Genomic DNA, 14,090 nt, shown 5'->3' with positions numbered 1-14,090 from the left:
TCATCCATGTCACAACATATGACAAAATTTTCTTATTTATTAAGGCTGAATAATGTTCCATAGTATATAAATACCACATTTTCCTTTTCAATTTATCTGTCAGTGGGCATTGACATTCCTTCCACCTTTGGCTACTGTGAGTAATGCTTCCATGAACATATATCTTCAAGATCCTGTTTTCATTTATTTTGGATGTATATCCACACATGAGTCATGATCCCAGGGTCGTGGGAGTGGGGAGCCTGCTTGGGATTCTCTCTCTCCCTCTCTTTACCCCTCCCCATTCATCCTCTCTCTCTCTCTCTCCCCCTCTCAAAATAAATAAGTAAACATTAAAAAAAAAACCAAACTTCTGTTACAATGTTTAGACCAACAGAGGTTTGTTTTTGTTTGTTTGTTTTTACATTTTCAGGTCTTTCAAAGGAGGTGCTATATAAATTACATTAGAACGTTTGTGTTATAAAGGATCTAGTAATCGGTGCAAAACAAGTTACAAAAATCCATAAAATATAAAATAACATTTAATTCACTTTAAAAAAAACAGATCTAATACCCCTAGAGGTTTTTTTTTTTTTTTTTGATTTTGGCATATCCATGAAGTATTACACAATGGATTTGTATAATAGAGCCCACCATCGGAACTGTTTCACTGAGGGTGCACCTGGGTGGCTTAGTCGGTTAAGTGTCCAACTTCAGCTCAGGTCGTGATCTCACGGTTTGTGAGTTAGAGCCCCACGTCAGGCTCTGTGCTGACACCTCAGAGCCTGGAGCCTGCTTCGGATTCTGTGTTTCCCTCTATCTCTGCCCCTCCCCCGCTCATGCTGTGTCTCTCTCTCAAAAATAAATAAACATTAAAAAAAAGTTAAAAAAAAATAGAACTGTTTCACTGAGTAACATTTCTAGTGGCTACTTGGCTTACCCTAACCGTAGCCATCCTCATCTTTATCCATTGTCTTAACTCTAACATGTATTTAGAAAAGGAAAACCCTTATCCATGACTCATAGTTTCAGGAAATCCATTTTATGCTAATAGCATTTATTTGAAACCAGTTTGATATTCTCTGTGAGTAGATAGATGGTCATCATGAATGCAAATTGTATAGAATGAGAATTTATTGTACAGCCATCGTTATTTCGTTAGTAAATATGGTTAGGTTTTAGTGTGCAGATAAAAAAACAGTATAAACAAATCGCTCAGTTGTCTTTTTAAAGAAAGCCTGTTAAGCAATCTCTTTTGATATTTTTCAGGATCAACTTGGGATAAAATGATAATACCAACTAAGTTAAAGACTGTTAATAAGGATCACATAAATTATATAAGTACTGCTTCAATGAGAGTATTTGCTACTGAGAACTAAAAGGAAGCATTTAATGATGCGTGCATGAGCATACTGAATTGGGTTTACAAATAAAGTAACCCATTACATGGATTTCATTATAAGTTGTTACATAGCTAATTCAGTCACAGAGTTTTATCTTCATTGTTTGCAATAAATATGAATGGCAAATGTGAGAGAAGCACTACTGGTGTGGTTTGCTTTGAATCCCGGGAGAGACAACTAGCTGAGTGGCAGCAAATGAAGTCAGTTCAATGTCATAGTACCCAAGGCCTTGGACTAGGCTCCTCACTTGTCTATCTCTAAAATGGGCACAATGTATGACCTTAAAACAACACATTTTCTTCAAAGACGAAGAAAATATTCATCTCCTCAGAATATTTTCAAAATCCTTCTTCCTTAACAATTTTTTAAAATAGTCCAATTTTATAACGTACTAATTATGTGAGCAAGAAAATACAATAACAGCATATAGAGGGCCAAGAATAATAACACTAAGAAGCAGTAAATGAAGCCGGTAATATGAGTGTGTGCAGATTAATGTTTTGTTTTCATGGCACCAATACAATTGATTAAAACTCTTCTAGAGAAGTTATTTCTTTTGGATTGTAAAAAGTCCCTAATCCGATATGGTGTGTTTTAATGACATATCCCTAGCCACAGTCTCTATGACAACAAGATATTGTGTAAATGTTTCAGTCAGAAGGCTGGAAGAGCTGATAACATCTGAGTAGCCATACCTTTCGCCATCTTGAGCTGCTTTTCCTAAAGAGAAGAGGGACGTGTTTTTCCTTTCTTCTTACTTCACAGGTACATATCTTAACAAGCAACAGAAAAAGAACTATAGCAGTTCCCCCCTTATCCGAAGTTTTGCTTTCTGCAGTTTCAGCCACCCCTGTCAGTCATGGTCCAGAAGCAGGTGATCTTCTTTCTGACGTATTGTCAGGAGGTCCATAGTAGTCTAACACTACATCACAAGCCTTTGTCATTCACCTCACTTCATCTCATCACATAGGCATTTTATCATCTCACATCACCAAACAATGAAGGGTGAGTACACTACAATAAGGTATTTTGAGAGAGAAAGACCACATTCACATAATTTTTATTACAATATATTGTTATAATTGTTCTATTTTATTCTTAGTTATTGTTAATCTCTTATTGTGTCTAATTTATAAACTAACCTTTATCATAGGTATGTATGTATAAGAAAAACATAGTGTATGTATGTATATATATATGTATATGTATATGTATATGTATATGTATATATAAGGTTCAGCACTATTCCTGGTTTCAGGCATCCATTGGGGGTCTTGAAACGTATTCACCTTGAGGAGGGGGCGGATACTGTAGTAGCAGCAGCAACACTGAATTCTTTGCAAGAAAGCTGTCTTCTAATCTAAATTCATGATAACAGTTGCAATACTAATTATATCGATAACTAATTAACTGAGTTTGTAACATCTACCAGGCAATATGCTAAGTTCTTAGCATACAACCCTGGTCTGATGTCCATGCTCTTTACATACACTGTAGAGTATCAATATGCAATGCTTTAATAAATACATTTGGATATAGTGTAAGGCAAGACATCTACCCCAAATTAGGTTGGTACATGGTCACATAATTGATCAAATACCATTAGCTTATAATGTAGATGTTGATCCTGGTGCCAGTGTGACAGAGTTGCTGTGTATTTATTTACTATGAAAGCTTTTACCCATGGAGCACCGTACTCCTAAGTAGCAGACGGAGTTTGTTCGGGGTATTTTGGTATATACTATTTTAAAATGTCTCTGAATATTCCTGACACTTTATCCAGCGATCTACAGCTCCTTCCCTTGTGGGGTTTTATGTACTTTGAGGGAATTCTTTGAAAGGCGGTTTTGCTTGCAGCTTCGCCCAGTGAACAAAGCATCAGATAATATTTGTGAAGGTCTTTGAGAGACGCAGATGAAAGGTGTTTCCTAAATACAAAGCACTAGTGTTGTATTCATGAAAATGGTTTTTCTTCATATCCTTTGCTCTAATGTTAAAGTCCCAAGGTGTTACTGCAGTAAGTACTTTAGAAATGCATGTATACCCCCAAATCATTTAGTATAGGGGGAAAGGCAAGTGAATGCACTCAGAGCACTTAAATAAAAATCATGAAATAGAGTCTGTTATCTGAAGTAAAAGGGACTGAGTGCATAATGAGAAAGCTAATCAATAGAGAGTGTTTGGTGTGGCTTGGAGGAACAGGAAAGGAGTCAACTGTTCTTATATTGGCTCATGACTTCAATAATAGCTTCTTAGAACTGTTTTGAAGAAAGTAAGAAATGTGTGAAAATTGTGAAATGTTTTTTAACTGTAATGGAGAAGTTTTAAATAATGAAATATGCTGGAGTCAGATAGGTTTTCTCTTAGGTTACTTACCCGATGGTACGTGCATTTTATAGATTTTTCTGGCTTCAGTAACTGATCATTCACTTAATACTATTAACTTAGTGGTTACTATGTGCCAGGCACTCACGTGACTTCACTTCATTCTCACAAAAACATTAAGAGAGATTTTACAGATAAAGAAGCAGAGGATTGAAAAGGTTTGATTGCTCAGTATCAAACTGAAGGCAAATAGCGGAGCTACGATTTAAACCCAGAATGATTTGATCCTAATGTCTGTGACTTAACCGCTGTGTCATTTGGACATGTCACGAAGTACTTGCTAATTTAAGCAAGTCATATAGAGAGGAGTTCCTCTACATAAGTAGATTAGTAGTTGAGAAAATACTCTGCTTGAGTCATGTCATTCAACATAAACAAATGAAACCAACACACTCTCCTCTCTGTCTTCTACTTCTGAATACAAAGTGTTCCATAACTAATTACGTTTAATTCCTTCTCTACGTCGGCTTCTCCATCATTTCTTTGGAAAGTTATAAGCAGTAATAACATATCTCTATGCCTTGACCTGCAGCTGACTTTTGATGATCGCTACTACAAAGCCCTGACTTGCCCATGGAAATCCTGTGAGTGAGAGTGCATGGGAAACACCTAGGCCCTGTACTGTGTGTACAGATAGAGGAAAATTGCCCTAGTGCGGCCACAGCAAGAATTTGGAGAGTGGGGAGCTGAACAGTAAGCCTGCCTGATACGACTTCCCGAGTAACAGAACTATGCTTGACGTAAGCTGTTTCCAAATGCTAACAAAAGACAATAATCCCATAGTACTATGTTCTTTCACTGTTAGAAATCTCACTCTGTGCAGGCTACCAAGACTAGCAAGTCAAGGCTTGCCTTTGTGAAGTACAAGGATTGCAAAGTGGAGCCATGTACACATGCCTGCATTCTAATTGTATTCATCTCCTTGCAGTGCTTACTTGCAGTTGGTGAGTAAACCAAAGGGAAAGCAAACTTGAATCAAGTCCAGGTTTCCATCACGCCCATCTGTGAACCCAGATCTCACTCTTCAGTCGGATGTGGTGTCGACCTCCAGTATTAATACACAGCAAGGAGCTTCCATGCACTCTCATTCACTGATTTCAAGCACTGCAAGAGGTCTCTTTGCATACAGCTTCACATCAGCCATGTGTGTTTAATCCTCTGTCCCTCTCAGCAGCTCTTCTGTCATACATAAAATGTTTCCCCTGAGAATCATTTGAAAAAAGTTATTGAAATGACCTTAATGTTGGTTAAAGTCCTTTGTTAAAGAGTTAACTTTCTGTATTCCTATGCAATACTTTAATTTCTAGGGTTACCATTTATACTTATTAGTACAGTCTCATGTATTCATAGTTTCTTCAACATATGTTCTCATTTTTTCTTCTGTTTGTGCCGGCTGACTTTCTTCCTCTTAAGACAGGCTTTTTTTTTTTTTTTTTTTTAGTTTTCCTAAGGCATCTATCTATACCTTAAATCTCAATGGGATGGGGGTGGGGAGAAACCTGTCTGAATTCACCAGGTATTCAGTTTATTCTAACATTATATTACTAGATTCCACTAATTTGCTCATTTTGATGGACATTTCACTTGATCCACTAGCAGACACATCTATATCAATATATCAGCATATTTCCTAATTGAGCTTCCTTCTCATGACTTCATTAGCCATCTTCCAGTTAATGAAGTCTCAAGTGCAATCTATACGTAATTTGAGGCTACATGTGAAAAGACATCATTACAAAAGAATTTGTCAGATAACTTTTTTGTATTCTGGGTGATGTTCATCCAGAATCTTGCATTTTGTTTGGGGAACCATAAAGACCTAGTTAAATTGGAGGCAGTCCAGGGAGATAAGCAGTAATGTAATTGAGGGAATGAATCAGATTTTGAAGGAAAAATAAAATGAGTTAAATATGCATAGCTTAGCTAGCATAAGCAAAGTTTCCAAGGAAGGCTTGGCAATATGTCTTAATGCTGGCACCTCTCCAACAAATACCTCTATTTAGCATCTCACTAAAATAACATGTTGAAAAACAGGAAAATGGAAATTTGTAATAATGAGGGAATTAATCAATGAACATTTCAGACAGAAAACTTCAGCTACAAGCTGTGCCCACACAATGCCAAAACAAATAGTAGGAATGGGAAGAATTCAATCAAGGAAGATATTTAGCGTCACAAAACATTCTTTCACACCATAGTTGTTATAATTGCTTTTGTAATAAAAATCAACTTCACTGAATTCAACCAAAAATTTTGAATTTATTCAAATTAATTATATCTGCAAATAAACACAGTTTTTAACTTGTATTGACTAAAATTATGGGTGAAGTGTCTGGGAGATACAAAGATGATTCAGACCTAGATCCTGACATAAGACAAGGAGATGCATAGCTTGATTGCAGACGGGAAATAAAACTTACTCTGGCCTTCTTAGGAGACTCCCTCAGTAACCCAAAGATCAGGCAGAAAGGTTGATGGCAGCCAGTAGTGTTCTGCCATCAGACATCAAAATCACAGTTCTCAATTTTTGGGGCCCCAACATGTTTGAATAACCTGTACATGTGTAAAACACTCCTGTGAGAATACCAAGAGTTTTGTTCCCAATCTTCCCCCACCACCGTCCCACTTTCTTTTTTGGCATGCGTATAATAATTTTACAAGCAAGTGGATATAGTGATTAAAATGGTTTATGGAATCAGAGTTGTACCTGTTGCTAGCACCAGCTGAACCCCACCCCTTTCTCTCCCATCCAGGAAAGTACGTCCAAATGAAGTCGGTGAGGGTGGCACTGTTAGAGGTATCACCTTGAATCCACCCTCATCTATCATTTTTAAAATAAATTATTTGTGAATTTTAGTCCTCTACTGTGGTAATGAGTGATTGCAAAACATTGGTATGTTTGGATCCTGTAGCTGAGAACTGCTGAACTCGAGCAAAACGTGGGTGAAATATGAGAATTGTTTGGTCTTACGAATACTGCTGTAAGAGTGCTCTCTCCCCACTCTCCCAGGTGGGGGCTACGTACCTGTTCAGTTCCCAAGTGCAGAAGCTGGAACTCCTCTCCACCACTCCACTGGGTGTCCCTGGGTCCCCTTTGTTCCTAAAGTTGTGCTGGGGGAGAGGAACTATAGGGTGTGGGGCAACTTTCTCACCAAATCGCCAGACATTATTGGTTAGATGATGGTGTTAATAATTGATACTTTTTCTTCAGTCTTTATTTGAAATAAAGTTTGGGGTGGAGGGGCTAAAACCTTCCCTGCCTTCCCTAGTTCTCCATGCTTTGTTTTTATCCTGTAGGATATTTTTTTGTTTTTTACTTTTTGCTTTTTATTACTCTTAATATAGCTTGCCCTCATTATTTAACATATGGTAGCATGAAAAATATTTTTCTTCGAGCTTTAGACACAGTCATAATGTTTTCTTGATTTGTGCTCCAAACAGAGTTTCATTTTCATAAATAACATTAGAATGATTTTCATCCATTGCATTTTGAACAAATACAGGGTGACCATTTGTAATAGTCTAATAATGAAAAAAAGCTTTGAAAATGAAAACTTTGTAAAATTCCAGAACATCTGTTATTAGCTAATTTATTAAATGATTCACTGTCAATTAATTCATAACCCTCCATTACCTACTTGGAAATAAATAATGAACTTGGGGATTGGAAATAACTGAAATACCTACATATGACTCTAGTTTGAGGATAAAGTAAATATGAACTTTTAAGGATCATTACTTTTTTATATTTTCTTTTTGATATACTTCACTGCCTAATAATGGAAGCCACAGCATCATTGTCAGCATAAGATAAAACAGGGCAATTATCTATTTCTTGTTTCCTGGTACATAATGGATAATAGACTTTCCTTCAAGACCACAGTGAAAAAGGCTTTGGCCAACCACTAATTTTCATTGTTAATTAATACCATATATTAATATTTAGAACTTGACATTTGAAATTCCAAATCCTACTATAAAGTAGAGCTCTTTTACCATTCTACTTAGAAAAACGAATAGGTAACAAATGTGTTGACTTCACTTTTCTTTTCTTTTCTAACATTGCCAGACGACTCTGAAAATATGAGCAGAAATGTAGCCATCCTGTGTTTTCACAGCCAAGAAGTTTAGGTAGTTTGAACATTTACTTCAATAATTTAAGCCAAACAGCATTTAGCCACAGATCTTCCTTTTTTTCTTGATTGTAAAGGCCTAGTTTGTTAGTCTTAATCTATGTCAGAGAGTTGACTGAGTTAACAAACCAGCCACTTATTGGCAACAATATTGACTATTATTTCTAAGATTGACTAATTGCACTATGAAAAGCCAACAGCGCACAGCACAGTTGGATCCCCCCTATAACAGATAGGGAGAAATAGGTTGGGGGAGGGCTGCCTTACGGATATTCGGCCCAATATTATGCTTGTAGAACACATAGAACAGGAAAAGAGATTAATGAGACCTAGAAAATGGGAAGTTTAAACTTTCTGGAGGTAGACCAGCTCATCCTTTGAAGATAAGCATCAGTTTATGGAGAGACTGAAGCATAAATACGAGTTTCAGCACAAATATGTCACAGGATTATAGGTGCTTCAGTGTTGACCTTTATTTCCAGTGGTTGTAACAGACATCCACCTAACTGACAAAAATTAATAGAACATACTCTCTTACTTGCTTTCTTAGGAAGAGAACCATTCAAAGTCTTCAGCTGATATCCTGGACAACAGTGCAGTAACCTAGAACCAGATTGAAACCATGTAAACTGGAAAACCTTACTTATTGTTGGCCTTTCCCCCAGATCTTCTGTGACTCTTCTCCTTCAGTCTTGTGGTTTAATTGCCAATTGTCTTCTCTGTTTCTCTCTCCTATCTCTTTCTCTTGTTGTCTGTGTCTCGCCCATACACATACCCATACATACACACAGGTATCTAGTAGACATTGGCTATTTAATAGACTTTATTTCTGTTCTCAATCTAATGGTTTATCTAACTAATGAATCTGCTTGTATTAAAGGCTATCGGTACGTTAATATTAAAGCAGTATTATTTGAGCCAGAAAAATGGTAAGGTATACTTGTTGACTCAATTTTCTTCTGAAAACCAATTTTCTTACCTCCATATTCTTTGAGCCTCTAATAATAATTATACGGTTGAGAACAGAAATGTCCACAGCCAGATACACTTAAGACTAATTTGGTGATCACTGAGCCTTATCAAGGTAATGGATATTAGCCATAACATGCGAATTTATAAACCACCTCCTCCCAGGTTGTGAAAGCGCCTCGTGGCAAGTGAAGAACTATAAAGTGGTAATACACATTTAGAATTAGTAGTAATAGTTAATATTAATAATAAACCTCATCTCTTTCTTTTAAACCATTTTCTTTTTATCCTCTCTCCTGCCTAGGAGGGAGAACAGTTCAGAAAAGCAACCTAAGGTACCAAAGGCTTCTAATTGGCCTCCAGAGACTTGACATAAGTAGTTATGGCAATAACCCCTGGTGCCTTGATGTTCTGTGCTCATGTAGATTACCAAGGCCTTCATAAGCATTAATTAATATTACCTTCTAAGAGTTCAGAGAGGTGGTTAAATACTAATACATTCCCATAATCCTTCATCAAAAATCTTTGGGGTCCTTTTGTTCCAAAATTTAGAATTTTTCCAATTTTACACAGCTGATGCCATGCATACATTGGATATCATGTAACACCCAGACTGGGATGTGGGCCAGTACCCTTTAAGAAAATTTGTCAATACTTTTATCAGCTAAAAGTATGAAAATTCTCCAAATGAAATAAAGTCCATAAACGTCTTCATATCTGTTTACATCGGGCTTTGCTGCCAAGCAAATTAGGGGAAAAAACTGGGTTTTCAGGAATTTTTCGATTCCAGAGTCGCAGACAAGGAATCGTCCAGCCGTCTTCTGTTTGGCCAGTGAAGTAATGAAACACAGACTTAAGGCCAGGAAGTGCAGACATGTTTTCTGACTCCTTGCGACCTTTTTCTACAGCTCTGAGAATATATGTGCTCCTTTTAGCCACAAGCACTGCATCGTAACTTTGGGGGAAAAATTGTCCTAGTATCGGTACAGAAAAGTTTGATCAGTTAAGTACACAGATCTGGGGAAAACTAAGCGTGTGTCTACTTTGGTCACATTTTTCAGGGAAAAAAATATCCATTTGGCATTACTGTATTAGTGACAGTATTTATTTTTTAACACTTATGGGAAATTATTTTCCATGTACAGTCAGTTCTGCTACAGCTCTTGTTTTGAAAATATTAATTTGTTCACAGGCTACTGGTATCTTTGAGAACAATTTGAACATAAGACAGATTTCATGTCTGCATATGTGCGATTTCATCTGTTAGAAATACTAGGGGAAGGCAGAAAACTGCATCCAGCAGAATGAACCACATAGGAATACACAAATGCACGTATCCGCCAGCCATCTTCGTTCACCATGTTGTTAGGAGCCTCGCCCATCCACCTCTGGGGGTAGATCTTTCTGTGGGACTCAGACAACCCTCCTTCCATCACTCCACAGTAACTCCTAAGTTACAACCCATGGGACATACACTTTCATAAGCAGACTTCAGGTCTTGTGCCCCAAACTCCTCTTCCCCATGAGCCCTTTTCCAATGCATGATCTTGCGTGTAGTGCCTTGAATGTTAGAAATGCAAACATCACCTCATAGCTGAATTGATAGCTATACACACCTTATAGCTGTGTTGATGAAGCATAGGGGGCAAAACATCCTAATGAACTCTTTGATCAGTCCCCCCACAGTGTTTCTGAGTAGAGATACTCTAATTTCCAGTGAGGAGTTTCTCTAACTAAAAAAGAAAAAGCTATGCATGACCACTTTCTTTTGGACCACCATATACCTTTTGGAGACAAGGGCAATGTCATTTCTGAAGGTTTATACTTCTGTTAACAGTTCTGCCATGCCTAAAATGCCTTAGATACACATTTTGGAGGAATTTCCCTCCCCCAAGAGATTTTCTTACTACATTATTTTAGAACCTCAAACCTGAAACTGGATCCTGCCCAAGTATTTTATGTGAATTAGACCTTTCCATCTGAAATCTTAATTTACTTTCAGAAAGCTGTAGAAGTATGTCTGGATATCCACATTTACATGATCACTACCCCCCCCCCCCCCCCTTCTCCTTTGCGTCTCTCTCTTGGGCACAGAAATGTATGGTTGCCAGATACATCTGGAAGTGAGTTCATGTGACTCTTCACCCCTTGGAACTGGTGTTCTAGAGCTCCTGACACAGTACCCTAATGTAGTTTTCATTAGTGTTTAATGTTGGGAAATCCCATTTCATGGAGCCCAAGGATTAAATTACTTCATTTGGGAGGGAACAAGTTCATTCTCCATCTTTTTCCTGAGGTGAAAAAAAAGAATGAAGCTGACATCATTTGCGTTTCATAAGGGCTTAAGGTCTGGATGCATTCCACTCGATGCAGTAATCCAATATTGTGAAAGCTTTTAAAGACACTATTAACAAGCAGGGAAACCTCTGCATATTTAAAATGTATGCATTTTATACATACATGCATTTTATACATACATGCATTTATACAAAAATACACAGTAAAATACATCTAAATCAAGACACACACACATATATAATTGAAATAACTATAGAAGGTAGTTCTACCTGCAGCAGAAATGGTATGATATGTTCTAATAATACCACAACTGTACTTTTGAATGAAGTAGAATTTTTATCATTTTTCATAATAAGGAATTTGCACAGATTTTGAGGAAATCCAGCAAGTAATAAATCCAGATGAGAATGAGTGATTCTTTCTTTTGAACAATTGTACTGAATAGAGACTTTCCAACTTTTGAACAACTGTACTGACACAAACACTTACTGATTAAGCTAATAGATGTCACGTGTCCTTTGGCGGTATTCCGGACCCAACACCTAAAATTGATTCCTTTTCTTCTTCTGACTCTGGACTCCCACCCTGTTTCCCTTGCTTGCATCATTAAATTCATTGATTTAGATGGCAAATCTGTGGCGTGTCTCTGCTGCCCGTTTCATGCCTTGGAGGGGCATGATTTTAAGTGCCCTCTTTGGAAGGGTATCCTTGTCCTTCCCCAGGGCTGTGGGAGAGATTTCACTGAGACCAACAAGGGGGAAACCTACTGCTTAGTGAATTGTCAAATAGTTACCCAGTGTCCACATCAGAATGAAAGAGCCCAGGGTACACTGAGGGTGGTTCTCTAGGTCCCAGTGGGGGAGCGAAATAAAAGTTTTTAGGGATCTTACTCTGTACCTAGCACCGTGCTCATGTGACATGCAAGAAAAGTAGAAGGTGGTCTTGCTCTAAGAAATACACAGTCTATTTTGGTAGGTAAGACAAAAACACAGGAAAACAAGGGGATACTGTAATACTGCAAACCCAGGGGCCAAAGCTACGATAAGAATAATAAATGTTAAAATCAAGAAGAGAATCATACTTATTTCCTGAAATGGCACATGGAAAGAGTACTCGGCCAGGAGTCATCAGACAGAGGCAGGCAAATTCATGCAAGTTGAGTGGCTTTGAACATGTCACTTCACCTTTCTGAGCCTTGGGTTCCTCATCTGTAAAATGGAGAGGGGAGGAGGGAATGCTGCACTGGGTTATCCCTGTGGTCATTTCCAGCCTGGAAGTTTCATCCTTCTACTGCATTCAATAAACAAGTAGTCACTGACAGACGCACTATGTCCAAGCACATTTGACATGAATTAAGCTTAATGGCTAGGGGAAAGGATTCTTATCTCCCCTTCACAAATGAGAAGTTAACGTTTCTAAATGGCAGAGGCAGAATTCAAACCCAGGATTGCCATCCTCCCAAATCCTGTGCTCTTTGCACTGTGCAGGGCTGCATACCACTACACCCAACCGCCTTCCTTCTGACGCTGAAGGAGATAGGATCTAAGGACGGAAGCAGACATATGAACAAATAGTCACGGTGTAAAGTGGTATGTCGCAAGTGAAAAATCCTGGAGGTGTGGAGGATTCTGTGTCTCTAAATCTTTTTTTTTTTTTTAATTTTTTTTTCAACATTTATTTATTTTTGGGACAGAGAGAGACAGAGCATGAACGGGGGAGGGGCAGAGAGAGAGGGAGACACAGAATCGGAAACAGGCTCCAGGCTCTGAGCCATCAGCCCAGAGCCTGACGTGGGGCTCGAACTCACGGACCGCGAGATCGTGACCTGGCTGAAGTCGGACGCTTAACCGACTGCGCCACCCAGGCGCCCCATGTGTCTCTAAATCTTAAGGAGGTAAAGAGAGCTCATGTGACAGAGATCTACAGGATAGCACGTGGAGCACTGGCCGGAGAGTCTGGAGATACGGGTTCTAGGTTGGGCCACGCCAAGTGTCCCTGGACAAGCAGTCCTCTAGACATCAGTTTTCTCATCTGCAAAGTGAAAGGTCTTTTGGCTTCTAGCATTCAATGCTTCTTTGAGTCCCAAAGATGGAGAGCATGCTTCTAGTTACGGTTGTGAGTATGAGCCCAGAGGTTTAAAAAAATTAATGAGATGTTAAGTGCTTGTGATGATATTTTTAGTGGATATGGGATTTGGGCCGGACCTGGAATAATGGGGTTGATTTCAAAAATTCATGAAGCATTTTAGTTCCTTTTAAATATACAAGGGTAGCTGACTATCTAGTGGAATATTTTGTATAAAATGAATGATCACTACTCCCCTCCCTATCTATCTCTTGTACAATTCCCTTTTTCATACAGCAAGGATATTTAAAGGGAGAGCCATCTATAGTAGAAAACACAGCCAAGAATTTGTCATGCTCTTGGGGAACCAGTATCATTTTGAAATATGAAAACCATGCCAGTGTCTTCAAACTTCAAGTTTGAGGTAGAAGGATGGAAAGAAGTTATTTTTTTCCCTGTGATCAGCCACTGCAAAGCGAGTCTCAGCACAAACCAGCTGAGCCCTTTGCTAGGCATGGAAAGCCTCTGGCATTTTTCTGCTTTTCAACTCTCAGTCATTTGGGAGGTGGGACAAAGCCATGCTGTCTACAAAGTTTATCCAGAACGTGCTGGTGTTACAAGAGATCACTTGACGTCTATTATGTTTCTCCTGTGGAAGAGAGGTGGCTATCAGCTACGATAGTGATTCCTTTTCAAAGGGGTTTAATTGGGGCATTTCTCATGGGCCAGATCCTAACTCGCTGTCTATACATGTGCCTGCCAGGAAAACAGTGGAAAAATACCAAACAACAGCAACAACAGAAGTCTGAGGACCACGGTCCCAGGCTGCCCCAGCTACAAACAGGCAGGAAAAAAAAAA

General features: G+C 38.4%; 1 protein-coding gene across 3 annotated transcripts in view; it reads left to right on the top strand.

Moving 5' to 3' along the window:
• The window catches only part of TENM1 (teneurin transmembrane protein 1), a 550,900-nt gene that overhangs the window by 197,161 nt on the left and 339,649 nt on the right, over positions 1-14,090 (top strand). The window lies entirely within an intron of this gene.

This window comes from Prionailurus viverrinus, chromosome X (genome assembly GCF_022837055.1).
Source record: "Prionailurus viverrinus isolate Anna chromosome X, UM_Priviv_1.0, whole genome shotgun sequence".
In the NCBI taxonomy this organism is placed as follows: Eukaryota; Metazoa; Chordata; class Mammalia; order Carnivora; family Felidae; genus Prionailurus; species Prionailurus viverrinus.
Note: the sequence above shows the minus strand (reverse complement) of the source record. Positions and strands in the feature narration are given on the sequence as shown.